Genomic DNA, 23,201 nt, shown 5'->3' with positions numbered 1-23,201 from the left:
AACTGAGAACCACGTTGAATGTACAAGGATCAGAGGGAAAGTGAAAGAGAAAATAAGAAAATCAAAGAGAGAGTATGAAAAAAGACTGTCAGTTAACATAAAAGGGAATTCCAAAATCTTCAATAGGCATATAAATGGTTAAAAAATAATTAAAAGGAGGGTTGGGGCCGATTTGGGACCAAAAAGGGGATTTATGCAAGGAGGCGGGGGCTTGGCTGAGGTATTAAATGGGTACTTTGCATTTGTCTTTACCAAGGAAAAAGATGCTGCCCAGGTCATAGTTAAAAAGGAGTTATTTCAGACATGTAAAGAGTTTGATTAGGAGAAAGCATTAGATAGGTTGTCTGTACTTAATGTTGATAAGGCTCCAGGACTGAATGGCATGCATCCCAGGACACTGGGGGAAGTGACAGTGGAAATTGTGGAGGAACTAGCCATAGTTTTTCAGTCTTCAAGAGACTCAGGTGTGGTGCCAGAGGACTGGAGAATTGCAAATATTACTCCCTTGTTTTAAAAGGGATGTGAAGATATGCCCAGCAACCACAGGCCAATCAGCTTAACTTACTGTATTTGGAAAACGGAAGTTTTTGGAAACAATCATTCAGAACAAAATTGATAGACACATGGACAAATGTGGGTTAATTAAGAAAAGCCAGCACGGCTTTAAGGGCAAACTGTGTTTAACTAACTTTCTGAAGGTGTTTGAAAAGGTAACAGATATGGTTGATGGGCAATGCCATTGATATGGTGTACATGGACTTCCCAAAGGCATTTGATTCAGTGCCACATGTAGACCTGTGAGAAAAGTTAGAGATCATGGAATGAAAGGGACATGGTAGCAACATGGTTATGAAATTGGCTGAGTGACAGGAAATAGAAAGTAGTTTTTCAGACTGGGGGTAGGTTTGTAATGGATTTCCCTAAGGCTTGGTGTTGAGACCCTTGCTTTTCCTGAAATATATTAATGACTTAGATCTTGGTGTAAAGGGCACAATTACAAAATTTGTGGATGATACACAACCTGGAAGCATTGTGAACTGTGAGGAGGATAGTGTAGAACTTCAAAAGGGCATAGAGAAGTTGGTGGAATGGGGGATAGGTATCAAGTGAAATTAATTGCAGAGAAGTGTGAAGTGATTTAGTTTGGTAGGAAGAACATGGAGAGGCAATATAAAACAAAGGGCACAATTCTAAAGGGGGTGCAAGAACAGGCCAGGGTGTACAAATACATAAATTATTAAAGGTGGGAGGACAGGTGGAGAGAGCAGTTAATAAAGCGTACGGTATCCTCGGCCTTATTAATAGGGGTGTAGCGTACAGGAGCAAGGAGGTTATGTTAAACTTTTGTAAAGCACTGCTTTGGCCTCAACTGGATGGAGAATTATATCAGATTCTGGGCTTCCGCACTTTAGGAAAGATGTGAAAGCATTAGAGAGACTGCAAAAAAGGTTCGAGGTTTGAAGAATTTCAGTTATGTAGATAGATTAGAGAAGTTGGGATGGTTTTCCTTTGAGAAAAGAAGGCTGAAAGGAGATTTGATAGAGGTATTCAAAAGCATGAGAGGTCTGGAGAGAGTAGATAGGGAGAAACTGTTCCGACTGGTGGAAGAACTGAGAAAACAGTAAGTTAAGCTGATTGGCCTGTGGTTGCTGGGCTTATCTTCACATCCCTTTTTAAACAAGGGAGTAATATTTGCAATTCTCCAGTCCTCTGGCACTACACCTGAGTCTCTTGAAGACTGAAAAACTATGGCTAGTGCCTCCACAACTTCCACTCTCACTTCCCCCAGTGTCCTGGGATGCATGCCATTCAGTCCTGGAGCCTTATCAACATTAAGTACAGACAACCTATCTAATGCTTTCTCCTAATCAAACTCTTTACATGTCTGAAATAATTCCTTTTTAACTATGACCTGGGCAGCATCTTTTTCCTTGGTAAAGACAGATGCAAAGTACCCACTTAATACCTCAGCCAAGCCCCCGCCTCCTTGCATAAATCCCCTTTCTGGTCCCAAATTGGCCCCAACCCTCCTTTTAATTATTTTTTACCATTTATATGCCTATTGAAAATTTTGGAATTCCCTTTCATGTTAACTGACAGCTTTTTGTCATGCTCTCTGTTTGCTTTTCTTATTTTCTCTTTCACTTTCCCTCAGTTCCTTGTACATTCAGCTTGGTTCTCAGTTAGATTATCCATCTGACATTTCTCATAACCTGGCTTTTTTCTTCTTCACCTTAGTCTCTCTCTCTCTCTTTGGTTAACCAAGGAGCTCTGGATTTCTTTCCCCTACCTTTCCCCTTCGTGGGAATTTGCCTTGACTGTGTCTGAACTATCTCTTCTTTAAAGGTAGCTTATTGTTCAGTTACTGCTTTGTTTGCCAAGGTAATTGTCTAAAGAAACAGTGGAGACATAAGGAGAAACTTTTTCTCACAGCAAATGGTTAAAATCTGGAATGCGCTGCGTGAGAGTGTGATGGATGCATGTTCAATCAAGGCATTCAAAGGAGAATTGGGTTGTTATCTGAAAAGGAAGAATGTGCAGGATTACGGGGGGAAGATAGAAGAACAGCACTAGATGAATTGCTTATTTGAAAACCCAGCACATACATGATGGGTTGAATGGTCTCTTCCTGTGCTGTAACAATTCTGTGATTCAGTGATATTGTCCATGACAGAGATTGAAATCCAATTTAAAAATCAAGTGCAGTGTTTTCAAACAATCCAGCCATTTCCACATCCTTGAATCACAGGTATTTGATGAAATACCTGATTGCTGGTGCTATTTACTCCTTTTGTTAGCTATGTGATGTTACACCATCATTTGTTGAAAAGTATTTAGCCTCTTTAATCTTGAGTCATTTTGCTGTTTTTCCATAAATTCACTTTGATTCTCAGGTGACAGATTAAAGTACTTAAGCTTTTCAATTTGTGCTTGTGGCCTCTTTCACACATGTCACACTGTCACCCAAAATTTCATCAAGATTGGCCAACAATTCAATAAAACCTAAGAATTAGCTATTGGATTTATCAGTCCAACAGGCGCTTATGCCATGAAGAGTTAATCCTTGACACGGCGATGTCCTGAAGCCCAGCTGGCGTCACCGAGTACACGTCAGTTTTATAAATAATGGGGAAGAATCACGCTCACAGAATGCCTCTAGACTTACCTTGATTCACCAGGGGAGCCAGCACTCTGGGCTGCTACCTCTGTGGGCCGCTGCCTGCATGGCATTTTTCAATGATATCAATGAAGAGTGCTGCACGAGTTGTGCAGACAGTGGCCATGGTGTTGCCTGTCTCCCAAAAATTCACCCCCTCCACCACCGAAACACAGTGGCAGCAGTGTGTACCATCTACACGTCACAGGCTAAGAATCGTGCAGAGAGTAACTTACCTCCTGACTCCCCAAAGCCTGTCCACCATCTACAAGGCACAAGTCAGGAGTGTGATGGAATACTCTCCACTTGCCTGGATGAGTGTAGCTCCCACAACACTCAAGAAGCTTGACACCATCTGGAATAAAGCAGTCCGCTTGATTGGCACCCCTTCCACAAACATTCATTCCCTCCACCACTGACGCACAGTAGCAGCAGTGTGTACCATCTACAAGATGCACTGCAGAAACTCACCAAGGCTCCTTAGGCAGCACGTTCCAAATCCATGACCACCATCTAGAAGGACATGGGCAGCAGATAGATGGGAACACCACCACCTGGAAGTTCCCCTCCAAGTCATACACTATTCTGACTTGGAAATATATCGCCGTTCCTTCACTGTTGCTGGGTCAAAATCCTGGAACTCCCTCCCTAACAGCACTGTGGGCGTACTTTTACCACATGGACAGAAGCGGTTCAAGAAGGCGGCTCACCACCGCCTTCTCATGAGTAATTAGGGATGAGCAATAAATGCTAGGCCCAGCCAGCAAAGCCCACATCCCACAAATAAATAAAATTAAAATAACTGCTGCTCGAAGCACAAATTTATCTCCCAGTATGCATTCTAAAAAAAGTATTTCTTAAAAACCCTGCTGTTTTCTTTTGAATAAGGAAGAAAAAAGAAGTTAATATTCATAGAAATCAATCATAACGGCTAAGCACGTTTCCCTAAAATTGAATATATTTGACCAAATAAAACAACTCAGGTAAAAATCTTTTAGCTTAGGTCAGGTTTAGGCAACTTATTTGCAATTCCTTTCACAGCATTCAGAAACGCCAGAATAATTTTTCTGATAAGAAAATAAAAAAAAAATCATAAAATGCTTTCGGTTTATCACATGCTATTCAAAGTTACTTTAGCAAATATCGACATACTTCGTATTCAACAGTGATTTGTAATGTCAGTCATGCCCGATGGTGTGTTTTATGGCCGGAAAGTTATTACCATATTCAGAACAATCGAAAAATTAAAAATTAAAACTTATGAAAGCAGGGACAGTTGAAATGAACCTTTTTGAGCACTGTCCAAAAAAGGAAACCCAATCTTACTGTTTCATATTTTCAAGTTTCAAGTTTTTTTGTGCTACTTCAATGATTTACCTGCAGACCTCACAAATCCACATTGCTGTTTACTTTGAAAAAAAAACAAATAAAAAATATAGCTTTACCAACAAAAAAGGATTTAAAAGGTCCCAGCAACTGTGCAAAATACAAGCAAAACCTCTAAAATACAAAATTCTGTCACAGCATGAAAAAAGTTCAATAAAATTCATGATCACGATTTTCTTAAAAATAGTGCCCCAAAACATTAAAGGTCCTCGTATTTTTGATTTCATTTTTTTTATTTCAGTAAAAGTTTGCTGAGTTCCACAAACGTAGACATTGTCATGGTTTATAACTGATGCGATAAATCTCAGCAGAATATACCAAGCATGTTTTCAAAGGGTTAATTAAGCTATTCCCCGGTATTCCACAACAGTAATACAGGGCACAGAAGTTTCACAGTTGCAATCACAATCCAGGTTATCTGTGTACTTAGCTGTTTTCTGTTAGATAAATGTAAATAAACCTTGTAACATTAATTTACTAAACGATGAAAATGATACATTCTCACTTTCTAAATTGCATTTGATAGTCATCTATTTTTTTTTTAATTAGTTTTGAGATTGAACTCTGGCAATCTGAGCACCAATAGAGAAGATATAAGAGACCACCCCACACCAGCCCTCACCACCACCCCTGCAGCCTAATTCTTTATCAACTTAAAGTGAACCTCTTGTGCCTTTTGTGCAGGCCTAAATCCAAGCTGGAAGAATACACACTGTGCCGAGTGAATGAGTATCAGTGAAATCGGTCCCACTTTTACTTGCAGGCCATTTGGATGAAGCTGGCCGACAGGAAAATATAATCCAGCATTTTTATGTGTATGGAAATAATGCAACTGACCACTGGTGCTGGTTATCAAGTTTAATCAGAGATTGTTTTATAGATACCCATTAGTTATACGAAAGTACAAGTTGTCCCCGAGCAACTTTGTTATTATTCCGTGGAGGCAGGGTTCAAAATATAATTGCGGTTGTGGTGACATTTTATTGGGGAAATGTGAACAGTCCTGCACTGGTTCCGAAGGATGCTTCTTCAGGCTTTTCTGTTACTTTACTTTTTTGGCAGGAACAACGCTTTCTCAGAGGCATTCTGTTTCGAATTTTCCGACACTTCGTCAAACTTATATCCGTGGTCGTGAGTCAGTTAATCTGAGGAAATGCCAAGAGTAGTGCAAATATCGGGTACGTTGCTGATCGTTTTATTTGATTTCTTGAATTTTGTCCTGTGGTTGCTCTGTGTGTGTGTGTTCTACTTCACAGCGCACAAATAAGGGATGGAGATCATTCCACGCATGGTGCATATTTCCAGCAGTGAGAGGGTGACAGAGCTGATTAATGACTCCCCTATCTTCTTCCAACCTTTGTGCTGGTTTCACCCCCATACCTAAATCACCTATAAAGCAACTAGCAAGTTTTTCAAAACCATTTTGTGCAAGAAAGGAATAGACCACAGAGCAGGCCGGTTGTCTAGAATTGGGGTCTCAGAGGCACTTGTTGAGAAAGTAGGGCAGAGGGAGGAACTCACTCTTTGGCTCTGTGCATCGCAGGATGCCAAGAAAAGTAGCCAATGCGGAAAAGGGTGGAGGCAACCAGCAAGGCAAATGTCTCTTTTACAACACTTAAGCTGTTTCTCTCAGATTCTGCCTGTTTACCACTGATGTTAACTGAGATATTAGGAGAACCCCACAGAGTTTCCAGGTCAAGATTTGCATTGCCTCATTGAAAGTCATGGGGACAATCACGTTCTTCTGCTTCAGCCCTAGGAGAAGAATGGAGGAGCATCCATTGAGGGGATGATGATCTGAAGGACATTCATAAATGTAGAGTAGAATCATCAGGAATGTTGGATCATGATTGGAGATTCTGATCAGAGGCGATAACTTCAACAACATCATCAAAGGATGTCTACTCTGAGTTTTTTTTTGATGCAACGTTGGCTGCCACTTCATTTCCAGTAAAGTTGCGGGAGAGGAATAGGAGCAGCTCTGAGAAAATTCCAGGCCATAGCTTTAAACAATGTGAAAATCAAAAATGCCTAACTTACATGATATTATGTTTTTTTTTACTTTCAATTGTCTCGGCTTTTAGTACCTTTGTTGTGGTTTTTACTCAAAAGCCACACCCTCTCCCAAAAACTTATGTTTGACTTGGTTATTCATGCCCAGAGTTGTGACTCTGAAAGCTGAAGGCAAACCCTGTGAACTGAGCATCATCCATAGATTTAGTAATTTCCAGTACCAGATAGCTTTGCTTCAGCTTCCAGTATATGACACAGATTATGGAAGATATATTGAATGATGTAGTGGGTGACATATTTCAGTCAGTTGCATATGCCTATGTTATGCCCTCGATTCCTGTATGTGAGGCATTAAAAAAGTGGGTGTGTACAAAACAGACCACAGTTTGACATGCCTCCTACGCTTGTGTTCCCAGTCCTGCCAAAAAGTCAGCAAAGGGAAGGCAGCAAATCCTGACCAATAACTTTCTTCGTCTGGAGTTGGTTTATTTCCAGGTTTAACAAATCAGTTGAATTTTGAGAGGGTCTCAGACAAACAGACTGAATTGTTGCTGGTTTTTGATATAGCTTTCTGGCTGGTTGTGTGTGGTCCAACAGCTTGGGGAGGAAGATAAGCAGACTGTCACGATGAATTTGCATCTGGCATTTGACCTTCCACGCCCCTGTCTCAGACTCTTTCTCTTAGCTTCCTCCCCGGCAACTCCAATGTTTCCTCCTCAAGGGGGAAGAGGGGCCTAAGATTGAAGAGCCATGACAAGTGGTCAATTATTCCACTGTATTACAGGTTACTGTCTGCTTTAAGTAGAATGTAGACAATGTAAATGTCCTTTGATTCCCGTGTTGCCAGCCAAGGTGCTAAACTGGCTGATCATAATGGGATGGTAATAGGTACATCAAACAAACAATTAAATATCATGTGAACATTTTTGAAGACTTCATGCATGCTCCAAGTGAAAGAGCTGGTGAAGGTTGTCGGTGTAAAGGGACCCACAAAGCATTAATGATAACCTCTTTGAGCACTGTAACACAGTCAGGGCAAGATGGCTATAAACATAGATTTAGTTTATGTAGAGTAATCCTAAAAGGTGTGGCTGACTCTTATCTTGCCTGATATAGCCAGGTCATGACATTTTTTGCAACAGTGAGCTATCTGAATAGGATGGCGGGGTGGTGGGTTGGTTGGGTGTAGGGGCTCTGCCCTGCAATTTGCCTGAGCAGTTCCTTTGGCCAGTCTACTGATTTGTATCCCAAAGGAGCACCTCCCTCCTGATCCTGATTTGGGATAGTCTAGCCTCCATTTTAGGTCTCCACAGTTCTGCAGGTGTAAGAATTATATCAGGCAAGTCTTTTCCAGATGGCTTAATGGTGACCACCCAATTGGCAAATGCCAATAGCACTGGGAGCTCAGCTAAAACATCCAAACGAAATTGGTCCGGAAAATTTGCTGGGATCGATACCAAATCCCTTGGATGGATGGAACTCATTATGCCAATAATCTTGTCAGACAGGAAGTACTAGGCTACAATTAGAGCAGATTTTGGGACCCTCTCGCTATTGCTGGAGAGCAGCAGAAGGAAGAAAGTGGGAGGAAACCAGCACCAAATTGTACTGAAAACCAGACGAGTGGGTGGGCACTTTTAATCACCCAGGTTATTTTCCCCTTCCCATGCTGCCAGGAATTGATGGCTCCTGATTTTAACCTGTTCAACAGAGCAGTTGAAAAGGCCACACGTAGCAAGCAAGGCTGGTGGGCTCTTTTCTTCTCAAGCGCACTTCAGGCCGTAAGGACATCATTAGGACCCAACAGTAACTCTAACTTGGCAGCCTGAGCAGGGGGCCCCCAGTCCATTTCCTACTTGGCGAAGATGATGGAAAAGTGGATTGGGTCAAGAAGAGATTCAAACAGGTAAGGTCATGTTTATTTTTCTCAAGATGACAGGAGGAGAGATGGTTCTCTGTTGGGCAAAATGAAAGCTTAGGCCTCTTCAGATACCTCACTGCTCAATCATGAGGCCCATGTAGCATGGTCCCAGAAGCTCACCCTGCTGCTTATCTGATCGCTTGGAAAAGCTTCTGGTTTGTATAGTTTTCTACTGCTTTTACTCAGAATGGATATGAGGTTGGCTGCAGGGATTTAAATGGAACTCCAGACTTAAAACACCCAATGCCCTTCTATACTAATATGAAGGTAGCTTGTGAGGTGGGTGTGGAATTGTGTGGGAAGAGCCAGGAAGTCAATTGAGCTTACCCAATTAATTTTGGCTTCTGGGTTCCCTATCCCCAAACTGCACAGCTGACAGGAAGCACATCCCGGTGACATGTATTTAAAGCTATATATAAAGCTACAGTAAATGGAAATTGGAGGTGTACATGGTGGTTGGTGGATCTACAGCAAGAGCAGAAAACATTCCCCTTCAATGGACAGTTACACAGTTACTTTGATTTTCACCTTGTGATTCATACCTCACAAGCGAGCACAAACAGACACCAATGGCTGGGATAGCAGCACAGAGTCCACATCAGGGGGCACAGTTCATCTCCAAGGTCTGTGGAGCTGGACGTGGATACTGAACCTGGGGTCTGTCGCTGAGAAGGAGAATACAAGATGTGCATCAGCAACTTAGCCAGTGCCTCTCATACTCTCCACAATAGCGGTGAGGATGGAGGACTTCAACTTAATTACTAGTGGAATGGTGGAGCAGCGATATAAGCGGCTGGCCTGGTGATGCGTGTCCCACCTTCAACCACCTACTTTTCCTCCTCCTTGTTCTCCTCATCCAAAAATAACTGATGGGTCCTTTTATCCTCCTCTACCCACAATCCTCTCTGCTGTGCCACCTTGTGCATGAAGTAGCGCACCACCATTATTCTGGGCACCCTTACTGACACGTATTAAATACACCTCATAACCTATCTAAGCACTCGAAGAAGCACTTCATCACCATTTCAGTGGCTTGCTCGATGACACATCTGGTGACCTTATGGCTCTCGTTGTAGTACGCCTGCACATCATTGGCAGAGTTCTTTACAAGTATCATAAGCCAAATTTCAAGTGAGTATCTATTGTGACCTATTAGCCAACTCCTAGATCTATTCCCTCAAACAATGTCTTGTTAGACTGCCTCAGTATGATAACCTAATATCAGCTCACAGGGGATCTGGTGCAGGATCTTCCTATGGTTGCACACCAGCTGCGCGTTGTTAGATGAATATCCCTTGCATTTTAGAAAAACTCCTGGTTGTCATGTACGGTCAATGATACTCTGTACCTGCAGGAACCCATCCAGAGAGATGAATCTGAGTACTCACTTATTTTGACTATTTTCACCACAAGGAAAATGTACATAATTGTCAATCTTGGCAAACATCAGTGATCTGCCTTATGCATATATGCGTAGCTGACTGGGAGGTTCTGGATATGTTGTTCGTCACACCCTGGAAGGATCTGGAGGTGAAAACATTGAGTGTGGTGGTCATTTCCATAGTCATAGGTAATGCATGGCGACCAGATCTCAGAAGGAAGCAGGTCTCCCAGTCAGAGGCTGTATATATCTGTCATCATCTCACGTGACAACCTCAGCCTGTGGAAGAATTATTCTTCTGTGAGATCAAAGGACCTGAACCTCTGTCTGTAAACCCTATGGTGATTGTAGTGCCTTTGATGACCTTGATTCCTCCTCCTTGTATGCACCGCTATCCTGTGCGTTGCTCTCCAATGCACCTCCCACTTGTGCACCTCCCCACTCTGCACCTCCCTCCTGTCCAGCTCTGTCTTGTGCACCTCCCTCCAGTGCACTTCCCTCATGTGCAGCTCTGTTCTGAGCACATGCTGATTCCACCGATGCACATCACTATTGCAATGGATAGTGATTAACTTCCTCTTCTGGTATGCATCAAACACATCCAAGGTGCATCCTACCCTGATCTTATTGATTTGAAATCATCAAAGGTTGAAAAAAAGCTGCACCCACACAAGTGAAATGTTTGCCAGAAAGGAACTGAGACATCAGCTGCAGTAAGTGAGGTTTTATTCAGATGGGACAATGACAAGTTTAAATACCTACCTGAGCTGCTCCTCCATCAAGTTTCCATTTCCGTGGTCCATTTCCCAAGTTCCAGGAAACCTGTGCTGCTCAAGTAAAACTTTGTACAAAGTTACAAACAATTTAAAGAGAGCTCATTACTGCCTCCAAAGAACGTTTCTTATATCAATAATTACCCACCTGCATCCAATTATTAAATCTCTGACTTCAGCAAGCAAGTCTTGTGCTGGTACCTGAAATCTCCTAAACCTAGAAGTGGGTACACTGGAGTGGGCACACTGGAATGGGCACACTGGAGTGGGTACACTGGAGTGGGTACACTGGAGCAGGCACACTGGAGTGGGCACACTAGAGTTGGCACACTGGAATGGGCACGCTAGAGTGGACACACTGGAGTGGGTACTCTGGAGTGGGCACACTGGAGTGGGCACACTGGAATGGGCACACTGGAGCGGGTACACTGGAGTGGGCACACTGCAGCGGGCACACTGAAGTGGACACACTGGAGTTGGCACTCTCGGGTTGTGCTCCCACTTTAAAAATCAGAATATTTTACCCCCAATCTATTCCTGACCCACCTGTTCTTTGAGGTTAACATTTCCTCCAATGTTCAATTCTGGATCAGTGGGTGAATTTTTAAATCCCATTGCTACTCACCTGTCCGAAAATGCCCCAGAGTTGAAATCTTGGCCCAATGTTCAATACACCACTTTCTAATCCAATCCCAGAATCTCAAATATGCTGTACTCCTTTTCTCCCTCAGGCTTACCTTTCTTCTACAGTTTGTTTTTAAACTCAACCTTTGTGCCACTGGACCTTTGTTCTTTGATCTACCTCGTGCACTCCCTGCCTGTTTTTATCTATGGTGGTGTTTTGCACTAAGGGCCTCGGGCTTTTCCTTTTGGATTTCCGAAAGAGAAAAGCTGGACTTTTGTTTCCCTGGTTAAACATCAAGGACCTCATTCCCTCTGCAGCTCTTATCCTGTGGATGCTATTCTCTCAGATTTCCAGGCATCCTATCTTATTAATATACAAGTCATTCTCCCCTCCTAGCATGATCATAAGCAGTTGTAGGCTGAGAACTAACAAACTCACATGCTGTTTAAATAACTAATTGTTCAAACAACATTACTGAACACTGTGGGGTATTGATATCAGCAAGGAACATCACAAACTGTAACATGCCTCAACAAACAGATCTTTATTGCTTAAGAACTGGAGAAACTTACAGCCTGTGGTAAATATTGAATGAAGCTGATGAACGGCTAAACTTTAATAGCACTGATCTGACGTGGCCTACAACCAGGAATATTTTCAAGTTTATTCAAAGAGTTAGCCAATCATACCTCATAAGGTTAGAGATTCTACTTGGTATTGTGTTTTAGACTGTATTTGATGTTGACTTGAATTATTTACTCAGTATCATTTTCACCATTACCGCTTGAGCAGTAGAGCAGATCGCTGCCTGAATTTCCTTCTGCTTTTTATAAACCCCGCAGATGCTAATGCCAAATATACGGCATGCAATCTGGACCAGTAGATTGGTTCCTGCCAATTGTTTTTGTATGTTTGTATGTTACCATAGAAGCCAGACATGTTGAATATCTAGTTGATTACTGAATCGAAGTTGTTTGTAGACTACAATCCTGACAGCAACCCCGCTGATCTAAAACAAGATGACAGTATCATTGGTAGTTGCGGACCAGTAGGGAAGAGACACCAGTTGCAGAAACCATTTGACTTAGCAAATGATTTAAAAGGTCTTTCTCAGGAAGCGGCTAATCAGCTTTTGGAACTAAAAGTCCACTGTTGAAATTGTTGTTACACAGATTGTAGAATTGAATGGATCTTGCAGTGATCAGTTGTGCATATTAGCCCAGAACTTCTGAACTCTCGGTGGCCGTACCCTGGAAGAACCCCGCAAAAGATGCCCTGGGGGTCCCCTCAGAAGTCCTGATACACTGACTACAAGGGAATTTGGGAAATGTCCGGGACGTTTGGACTTCCGATGGGAAATTCCGCTGCATTTGGAACCCTACAAATCTCTGAGTTAGAACTGGTGACTTTGGATGTTTCCAACTTGATCACTTACCAGAATAGTTACCCAGGAAAAGTTACAAAGGATTAAAACGAGTTCTAACTCCTGGGTAACTATGCTACTGACTCCTGACTCCCAACTGGACCCTCCCAACTAATCCCCCTAACCACCTAGTACTCCCTCACCCAACCACCTGCCACTATAGTGCCTCACCCACTCACACACTAACCTTCCCTCCATAGTTCCTCGAAGTGGTTTTGGGATCTTTAAACTTCCCAGAATATGGCGACTTGTGCTGTAAACAGCTTGGCTTGGTATGATTTGGCTTCCCCTGATGATCCAGCACTACGAAGGAAGGACTCCCAGAACAGGCATTTCTGAAGAGGCCCAGTTTGGAAGTCTGGGTGTGAAATGCAGAGATCCGGTGCAAGGTAAGAAAATACGAGTGGTGTGGCAATCCGACGGTGGTTACCCCCACTCAGAAGATTCAGCCCTTAAGGTTTATGCAGCTTAAGACTCCAGATGTGTAATGTTACAAAGGGCCACAGGGAAAAACACAGTCTGATTGAAACATATGGGACTACATTTTTGTTTCAGAACTTCGTGCACGAGAATGCATAATCAGAAATTCAGCTTCCCAATAATTATAAAAGAACAAGTTAGACAAAGGTTAGCTTGGCTCAGTCGATTGCACTACACCCCTGAGTCAAAAAAAACTGTGGGTTTGAGTCCTACATGAAGATGTGAGTATCACCTAGATTGATGTTTCAGTTCAGTCCTGAGAACGATATTGTCATGTTATTTGGGTGAAATGTTGAATTGAGATTCAGTCTGCCTTTCTAGGTGCAAGTAACTCTTACTTTCAAAACCATTTGCTGCTGACAAGTGAATACAAGGAAGCTGACAGTTAGAAGAACTGGAGGAATTGGAGAATGGATCTGATAAAACACAATACCTTTAAGAATATATCATGGAATGAGAAAAGGTCATTTGACTCATCATGCCTATTGCCTCCATATACAACTTGCCCTCATGCTCAACTCATTCAGCCTCCTGAGGGAGGCAACCAAGCATTGCTAAAATGTGTGTTCTATCCTCGAGGACAATCAAACAGAACAACAGAATCTTAATCCAACCTTACTACCTGTATCCACACTTACAACTCTGAAACCAGTCACCAGATAGCTAATCCATGTTTCAAGAGCACATGAACCATCAATTTCTAAAGTATTTATCAGTCTGTTCTTGTGGCCTTCGTTCCAATTCTTAAACATGTTCATCCAGTTACACTTTTATAAGTAAAAGGTCTGTACAGTGGCTCACCATCACTATTTATCAAGCATCTTGCCACTGACAAAGTCCTTGGCTGATACAGATCATGGAGGCGAGAAACCCTTGCGCAAACCTCCCTGCCCCACCCCCGCCAACCCCCCAACAAGGGGATGGAGTAAGCTTTCTTTCTCTGTTTTTAATCAAGTGATAGTGTGTGCATAAGAATATATTATTGTTTGAGAATTAGTATGCAAGGTGTGAGAGGATGTTTTAAATATAAGCTAAAACATGAATGCTTGAAGAATACAGATGTTTCCTGTTATGGACTAAAAAAAAACTTGCATTTATAAGGCACCTTGCACAACCTCCAGATGCCTCAAAGCATTTTACAGCCAGTGAAGTGCATTTTCGAAGTGTAGTCATTGTTGTAATGTACAAAACATGCAGTCAACTGTACACAGCAAGCTCCCACAAACACCAATGTGCTAATGACCAGATGATCTGTTTTTTTGTGATGTTGATTGAAGGATAAATATTGGCCAGGAAACATGAGATAACTTCCATGCTCTTCGTTGAAATTGTGCCATGGGATATTTTACATCACTTTGAGAGGGTAGGTGGGGCCTTAGGTATAAGGTCTGATCCAAAGGACAGTATCTGCAACAGTGCAGCACTCCCTCAGCAACGCACTGGAGTGTCAGCCTTGGTTTATGTGCTCAAGCCCTGGGGTGAGACTTGAGCACTCACCCTTCTGATTCAGAGCTGGGAGTGTCACAGCTGACACGACTAGTGCCAATGAATGTCACATGATGTGATAACGTGTTGTTTCTTAAACGTTTGATGAGATTAACATGGATGAATTTATGAATAATTATTTTACTGATTCATTTATGTTGTAAAACAGAACCCTGGTCAGGATTTTCCAGCCCTGCCCTCCCCTGGGATCTTCTGACCCCCACCCAAAGCCAATGGACTCGCACATCACTCGCAGCAGGTCCTGCGCCATGGTGAGGCTGGAACATCCCTCCTCTGCCTTTGTTAATTCAGTAATGAGTAAATTTTAAAGGCGCAGTAACTCAAGTAGTTTTATAACAGCAATAGTTTTAAAATGTAACAATGGCTGGTCATTGGTTAAGTACAAAGAGGTGCAGAATAACAGGAGGCCTTTTCAAAATGTTGCCTAGAAGCAGGAAATGTTCATGTAGAATTGAGTTCAAGGGGTTTAACCATGCTGGATAAGCAGGAAAAACAGAGATTGAGCTTGTGTGGACAGAAATGGTTTGACTTATTGGGCTGACTTTTCCCATGGGCTTCAGGACACTGAGGTCAGGACAAAATGGAAATCCTGAGCCTTCACTTGCTGGCAACAAGGCAGGCTCAGCCATCTTCCCAGAGGAGGCCTCCTGATTGGCCGCCTCCTGGCTGGTCATCCAATTAAGTCACAGCAGCATAGACAAGTGCTGCTGAGGCAAGCAAGAGATGGAGAGGGCTCCTCAACATAGCGGCACTTTCAGAAAGGGTACTTTAAAAAATAAAAATTCAGAGGGGCGGAACAGGGAAACCCCTCCAGGTGCCTCATTGGAGCCGAAGGAGTGGCCTCTCCTTCCTGGCACTATGGAGGCATTGGCTCTTATGGCCTCCTTGGATCCCACAGGAAGCCTGTGCCCAAGAAGCCAGGGGCCTCTGCACATGGCTGAATTTGGCGAACTGGTAATATGTTCCCTAATTGCATTGAGCTTTAATGAGTTCAATTGGCTCCCTACCTCCATTGAGTGGGAAGCCAACCCACCAGCCAATGTCCTCAGGAAACTTTGCAGGTGGTGGTGAATGAGTTGGGGAGACATCCTACCCGCTTTTTTATCTGCCTTTCCTGCCTCCTAGCTCACCACTCCAGGGCCAAGAAAATGCTGCTCATTGTCAGATGACCTGCACTTTGGGGCATAAAAGAAAAGGCATTTTTAACACTCAAGCACAAAGTAGAAAGTAAGGAGAAGACACAAAAGCAAAATATAGCAGATGCTGGAAATCTGAAATAAAAACAGGAAATACTGGGAAGACTCAGCACGTCTGGCTGCATCTGTGGAGAGAGAGAGTAAGAACCTTGGCTTGTATGGGTGAACGTAATACCGATAGGAGCTTATCACCAGTCTGGCTAAAGAAACTGAACAAGAAGTAGAGAACACATACATACTCTCTGTCCAATGACCTAAGAGATGATGTCTGATCTGTTTGGAACAGTAAATTACTGACTAGACGCTGCAAGATGTTAATCTCAGTTGTGTGCCAATAAAAGATTTGCTGTAACCATTTGGTATCAAGTTTGAACCACTTTGCCTTTCAGGGCAAATGGCAGTCTTATTGAAACCCAAAAGGAAGACTAGGACCTGAATTTGTCTGCCACCCTCTCACCAGTTACAATGGGAGTACATAAGATGGGTTGTAGGCTTTGTTCCGTTGACTTATAGTGGGGAGTCTGGGGTGGAAAAAGTAGCGGATGCAAATCAAAAATCTTTTTGAGGATGTCATTGGTTTGTTTCCCTTCCTGCTTCTAAAAATTTTACGTACAGTTTAATCACAACCAACTTCAGGTTGAAATATGGCATAAAAAAATACTTTAGATTAAGTGTGCCAGCAAACTATGACAGACGTGCGACACAGCAAGTGTGACAACAGGAAAAGCTTGCAAAATAGATAGATATAGATCAGTAGACCAACTGATTTTCATGGCATTATTGTTCAGGGATAGTATGAAATTTGAGGTATATATACGATGTTTAGTTGTTAATTCTGTCTGTCACTCTGAAGTCACTGTGGAAAGGTACTCTAAGTAGGTTCTGAGGCCAATCAAAATGTAATTGTCATTTGTTGATAACTGGTTGTAGAATGCAAAACCCTTGGAAAGTTTTGGTTCCAAGTCAAAAAAAACCATGCTTTTTTAATTCACTTTTTGCACCATGAAGCGTGATGTCTGGATTATGACTTCTGGAGTGTGATATCTGGCACATTCTTGAAAATTTTATATAGTTATCTATGTTCCTGCACTACAGATAATAGAGAAATATAGAATTATCCAATGATTTAGACAACTCATTCTACTTCCTACATCATTTTTTTGTCCAAACATTCATTTAATTATCAAGCAGCTGTCCGAAAATTGTAAACATAAAACGTAGTTTGGGTTTTGGGTACCTACTCATGGCAATCAGTATATACAGTGAGCATCTGGAAAGCCTGACTCACACTGTGGGGATGTGTCCAGTGGCACAGATACAAACCACCCGGTATTTGACAGCTGTAATAATGGCAAGCTGTGCTGATTCATAGCAATGAAAAGGCAACCTTCTCAGCTTCAAGTTTTGGAGTCTAGAATCAAACGGTGCAATTTTGAAAGTAGCGTTAAACAATGGTGTTAACTTTATTTATATATATATATATAAAAGCAATATATATAATATATATAATATACACATGTCGTTGTTGTTGTATCTATTTGCTCAAAGAAAATTTATAAATGGCTGAAATTCACACTGAAAGAACTAAATGATAAAATTGAATATGCACTATTACCCTTTGGGGACTGTGATAACGATCTTCTGAGGAAAGAGAAAAGAAAAAAAACATGCTTGCAAACAAGATTTCCAGCAAAGTATTGCTGGTGGAGCAGGAGCAGCTTCAAGGAACTTATGATATTAAAGATGAATTATAGGCAGAAATGTGATCCATGGCTGGTTTTGCCCAAATTTGCAGAAGAATAGCACAGCTATGAGCTTCAGATACAATCCCAACAAAGATCTCCATATTCTTTTATAGCTAATTTTCCCATTATATGTTGGACCTGAATTAGCTGAAAGTTTATACTATAATAATATCGCATTAATGCCATGCATCATTATTAAAGTGTAAAAGCTCCAGGAAATAACGAACAAGTAAAAATTCCAAGAAATAATGGACAAGTTATGCCATCATTTGCATTGTGCCATAATTTGCTGGGACATTTATGCCTCTCCATTAGTAGCCTCACCTAAGCCAATAAAATTTTGTTCTTGTCACTCAGCCATCCATTATACAGGAACAAGTATCAGTTCACTGGATTATGTGTGCATAGTGACTTAGACTAAAAGGTAACGGCATGAGTGATTTAGCCCTGATGTGATTTATAACTCTTGCTTTACTTTCGTGGCTCTTACTTTACTTTCAAGAGACTGAGAGAGCTCCTCAGCATAGAGGCACCTTCAGAAAGGTACGCCAAAAATAAAAATTCAGAGGGGCTGGACAAGGAAACCCCTCCAGGTGCCTCATTAGAGCCAGAGGAGTGGCCTATCCTGCCTGCAGCCCTCTATTAGACTTTATTAAATATGGCATGAATCCTATGCATCAAAGAGATAAGGTCACCAACTACCACCAGCTTCCCCAGGATGCGAGGGGCTATAGAACAGGTCTGTGTTCCATTGGAGACTCTACCTGAGAAACCTGTTATATTCATCAACAGGAAGGGGTATCAGTCATTAAATGTGTTTTGTCTCTGATGCGCATCCTGCAGATTAACAGAGCATCAGAGAAGTGCTCATAATGCCTTTTTCCTTTGCCACTCCACCTCCATGACTTTTTCATCAGGGAGGGTCAAGGGGGCAGATGAATCCCAGGGCATTTTATAGGGCTGGATTTTACTTGTGGGGGAGGGGGGGGTTGTGGGGAGGGTGCTCTGCTTGGACCCCCAGAAGGAATGTCAGCCAGCAGCTGACACACCTGAGAGAAGCCTGCCTTGCAGCTACAGTAGGCTGGACGGTGGGCTAAACTAGGTGAGATCGGGACTTTCGTCCCTCAGTGAGAGGAAGTCCCGCCCTCAGAAGTGGGAAGAAGATCTTTGGATGATGCAGAAAGGCAAGTCCCAGGTTTAGGATGGGGAGGGATCTGAGACCCCAGGCAGGGGGTGGTGGAGGTGGGGGGGGGGCAGGGTTATGTGTGGGGGAGCAGGTTTTATTAGACACGTGGCAAGGAACAAAGATGGGGCGTGACAATGCACAGAGGGCACCCCAAACGATGTGCCCTGCCCCACCAGGCCCCCGCCCCCCCCCCCCCACCCCCCCCCGCTTCCTTTCTTTACCTTGGCTTGAAAAAACGGATTGCCCACTCCTGCAACTTACCCATGCCAACCATATTATGATGTCGGCAGCATATTATCCCGGTCAATTGGCATGGTAACAAGCTCCACTGACGTTCTACTATTTATTTAAATCCGGCCAGCAGGCTGCCGATTTTGGCACCCTCCAACCCAGCGTATTTTGGTGGGCAGCTCGGATGTGGGTGGGAAGGTGGTGGGCCGGGCACCCCGCATATTTTACATGCCCCCCCCTCCATCGAAAATACTCCCGGTGGGGGAGGGCTGTAAAACCCAGCCTGTATTCTTCTCATTAAATCTTCCGGTAATATTTTTATAGAAAAAGGCATGTGCTAACACTAAAAATTATGATTAAAATGTTTTTTTTTTAAATGTTGTTGACTTTTTAAGGTTTAAGATTTAAGGCAATTACAGCATATGCAGTTCACTTATCTCCCAGTGGCACCTCGCAACCTGAATGATATGGTACCTGTACCATGTGATTGGCCTACAGGGTGAGCCATTGATTGCACCATGAATAATGTCACTGATTTATGTTATACCAGAGGCTGATGTTTCAATGAATTATGGCGTAAATATAATGTGATATAAATGGACAGCGTAAATGTCTAATTAATGGCATGGGTCACCAAACACATTGTTCCAGCAAAGCCCAGTCCTTTATTTTGCCTAGCATTTGTAAGTTTCTTCAATTTTCTTGTTTTATTTTTATAAAATATGGCCATCTTTTAATCTAAGCACATTGACTACATTGGTACAGGCTTTCCAATGACAGCTAATGGTATCAAAGGCACAACACGATGATATTCAGGTACTGGATGTGGCAAACTACAAGGATTGCATTTCTGATACAAAATCATGGGGACAGTGTTTGCGGGAAATACAAGATGATTCGAAGTTGAGTATTACAAATAAGGATATTTTCTCCATCTGTTAAATTTTGCTAAACCTGTTCTAGAAGTGGTCCCCATGAATTTAAATTAACCACAAGAATACCCTGATCAAATCTAGGTTGCTTGGTCGTTCAACTGCTCTAAATGGTGAATGACACATTCTGGCTTGAATTATCCAAGGGTGTAATGAATGCTAAAGAAACCAATCCTGGAATGCATGGGGCAGTGTTCCATTGAAGCTATCGAAGGTAGGCCTTCTAAATGCTGGGTCAGCCTCTAGCTTAGACCTCAAAACGTTGTCCACAGTTAGGTTTGTGCCAGAATTTGTGGATTCATTATAAATTTTTTTATCCCCTCTCTCACCATTGCTGGATTAACGCTTGCTACTCATCTTTACTGACTTCTCTTCCTCAATGGACATTTTATTTTCTTTCTCATCCAAATCTGGAGAATGATATCCTCAAGCGTTTCACTGCTGGAGATCACTACTTTCTTTTCTGGTTATCATTTACATCGCTACCTACAGGGATTGCCTTCAACTTCTAGTGGATAAGAAAACACGCATATGCCTATCTACCCATGTTATGCTAAATTAAATGATTACCACTACGATTGAAAACTAATATAATAACCTACTTATTACACTATGGGGAATTCATGCACCTGAACAAAAATATGCATTTATATAGCACCTTTCATAATCTCAGGCCAGTCAAAACACATCACACCCAATTAAGCGCTTTTGAAGTGTATTCACTGTTATAAAGTTAGGAAATGTGGTGGACAATTTACACATAGCAAAATTGCAGAAACAGAAATAAGATTGTGACAAATAATTTGATTTTTTTTCAAACAATATTGTTTGTAGAATAAATATTGGCCAGGACACTGGGGAGAACTTCCCTGTTCTTCTCAAATAGTGCCATGGGATTTTTCACATCCACTTGGAAGGGAAGACAAGGCCATGGTTTAATGTCTCAAATAGCAGACATTCCTAACTTTTTTTTGCAATGTGTCTGGTTACTCATCTGTGATTACTGCTTGAACATTTATACAATTGGTTTTAATGGTTCTGATACTTTAAAAGAACAAGAAGAGCAAGTTTAAAAACTCACATTCTGGAAAATTTAGGCATTTTCTGAGTATTCCATCTTAAGCACTGGATGGCTTAATGGTGACACATATATTGGAAATAATTATTCCTTGGTTCAAGCACTCATTGTTCCCTTGATCATCTGATAGTACAAAGTGTGTAGCATGTGTTTTGTATTTGTATGAACTAATGTCATTACTGCATTGAAATCTATAAGGCGAGATAATGTAATGGGGACATAACACGGATTTGTGCTCTGTTAATTTCCTATGCTTTGAAATTGGGGTCTGATTTGAAACTTACACTGGAAACAAGGTACAGACTTTTGTTCTAGTGTCCGGTGGGAGATTTGCATCACCGGTGTGTGGGGGGCCCGACACAATTTTAAGTGCACTCAGGCACTTCACTGGCCAGCATCGGGGGCTTCCCATGGGATCAAAGACTCAGAAGGGCAGAAATCCCACCCCCAGAGCTGCCTGGAGAGGTTGGCAGCTCTCCATTGCCGGCAGCGCCACCAGAAGCGGTAGTTGCTGTCAGTAATGCTCTGAGGCCTATCCAGAGGATTGACGCTGGATCCCTGGAGACAAGTTGAGTATGGATGGGGGATGGGATTGCAGGGATGGGGCAGAGAGGTCAGCGACAAGGACAGGACGTGACTTTCAGCGGCACTCCCTTTCCGTTGCCAGGTCGCTTAATTGGGCACTGAGTGTCTGTCAACAAGGGATGGAATCCCCAACAATGACCCCCCCACCCCCACCCGCCAACTGTGGGGTGGCCTACAGGAGTCACAGGTAAACAGTGCAAGTTGCATTAAATCCCTGACACACCACACAATTTTTTTGTTTTCGGCGCGCTGAGACAAACACCAGCAGTTCCAAGAAACAAAAATTGTGCTTCCAAAATCTCTTGACATCGATTCCGCACGGATAAAGCGCAACCACCTGGTCCATGTGCTATTCAGAGCAGAAACCCTTTGGGCTCGGGAATAATTGACTCTAAGTAGCTCATTTATGAGCCTAATTGGCATCCTGCTGTCAATGTGTGTGATTCCTGTCCAGGCCTTTCCCACCCCCAGCTTAATTGGGAACAGTTTTCCCAACACCAGGAAACAGCTTGCAGCATCTCATTATGTAAATGACCAGAAATTTTGGAACTGACTGTATCGTAAATGGAAGAAATGTAAGCCAATGAAAATACTACTAGATAAATCTCTCAATGTCACGACAGATTAAATGCACAGAGAGAGACCTCCACACTTAGAGTTACAATTCATTTTGTAAACTGGATAGCTCTAGAATCTTCCTTCAATTAACCTAGTTTCCTTAGTGCTAGGCTTTCAACTTGCCAAGCCACTGGACTTAATAATCCAGAGACCCAGGGTAATGATCTGGGGATAAAAACAAAAAACTGCGGATGCTAGAAATCCAAAACAAAAGCAGAAACAGAAATACCTGGAAAAACTCTTCAGGTCTGGCAGCATCGGCGGAGAAGAGCACAGTTGACGTTTCGAGTCCTCATGACCCTTCAACAGAATTAAGTAAAATTAGGAAAGGGGTGAAATATAAGCTGGTTTAAGGGGGGAAGGTGGGGGGGGGGTGGTGCGGGTGTTGTTGCAACAAGCAGCCAGACCTGGGTTTGAATCCCTACATGGCAGATGGTGGAATTTGAATTCAATAAAAAATCTGGAATTAAAAGTCCAACAATGATTATGAAACCATAGTCAATTGTTGTAAACATCCATCTGGTTCACTAATATGCTTTAGGGAAGGAAATGTGCCATCACTACTGGTCTGGCATACATATGACTCCAGACCCACAGCAACGTAGTTGGCTCTTAAACGTCCTCTGAAATGGCCAAGCACTCAGTTGTATCAAGCTGCTATAAAGTCTCAAAAAAGGAATGAAACTGGACGGAGCACCTGGCATTGACCTAGGCACTAGAAACGATAATGGCAAATTCAGCCTTGAGTTGCTCCTTATTAACATCTAGGGGCTTGTGCCAAAATTGGGAGAGCTGTCTCACAGATTAGTCAAGCAGCAGCCTGACATAGTCATCTTCATGGAATCATACCTTACAGGTAATGTCCCAGATACCACCATCACCAGCTCTGGGTATGTCCTGTCCCACCAACAGGACAGACGTAGCAGAGGTGGCAACACAAGGGTATACAGTCGGGAGGGAGTTGC

At 42.5% G+C, this 23,201-nt stretch overlaps 1 non-coding gene across 1 annotated transcript; it reads right to left on the bottom strand.

The window, feature by feature from the left end:
• Positions 1-21,860: 21,860 nt before the first annotated feature.
• Positions 21,861-21,991, bottom strand: LOC121278543. Its single transcript, XR_005943203.1, has one exon. It is a non-coding gene; the product is annotated as a U11 spliceosomal RNA (small nuclear RNA).
• Between the last annotated feature and the right edge of the window lie 1,210 nt (positions 21,992-23,201).

The sequence above is a fragment of the Carcharodon carcharias genome, chromosome 5 (assembly GCF_017639515.1).
Source record: "Carcharodon carcharias isolate sCarCar2 chromosome 5, sCarCar2.pri, whole genome shotgun sequence".
NCBI lineage: Eukaryota > Metazoa > Chordata > Chondrichthyes > Lamniformes > Lamnidae > Carcharodon > Carcharodon carcharias.
This window is presented reverse-complemented; position numbering and strand designations above follow the sequence as displayed.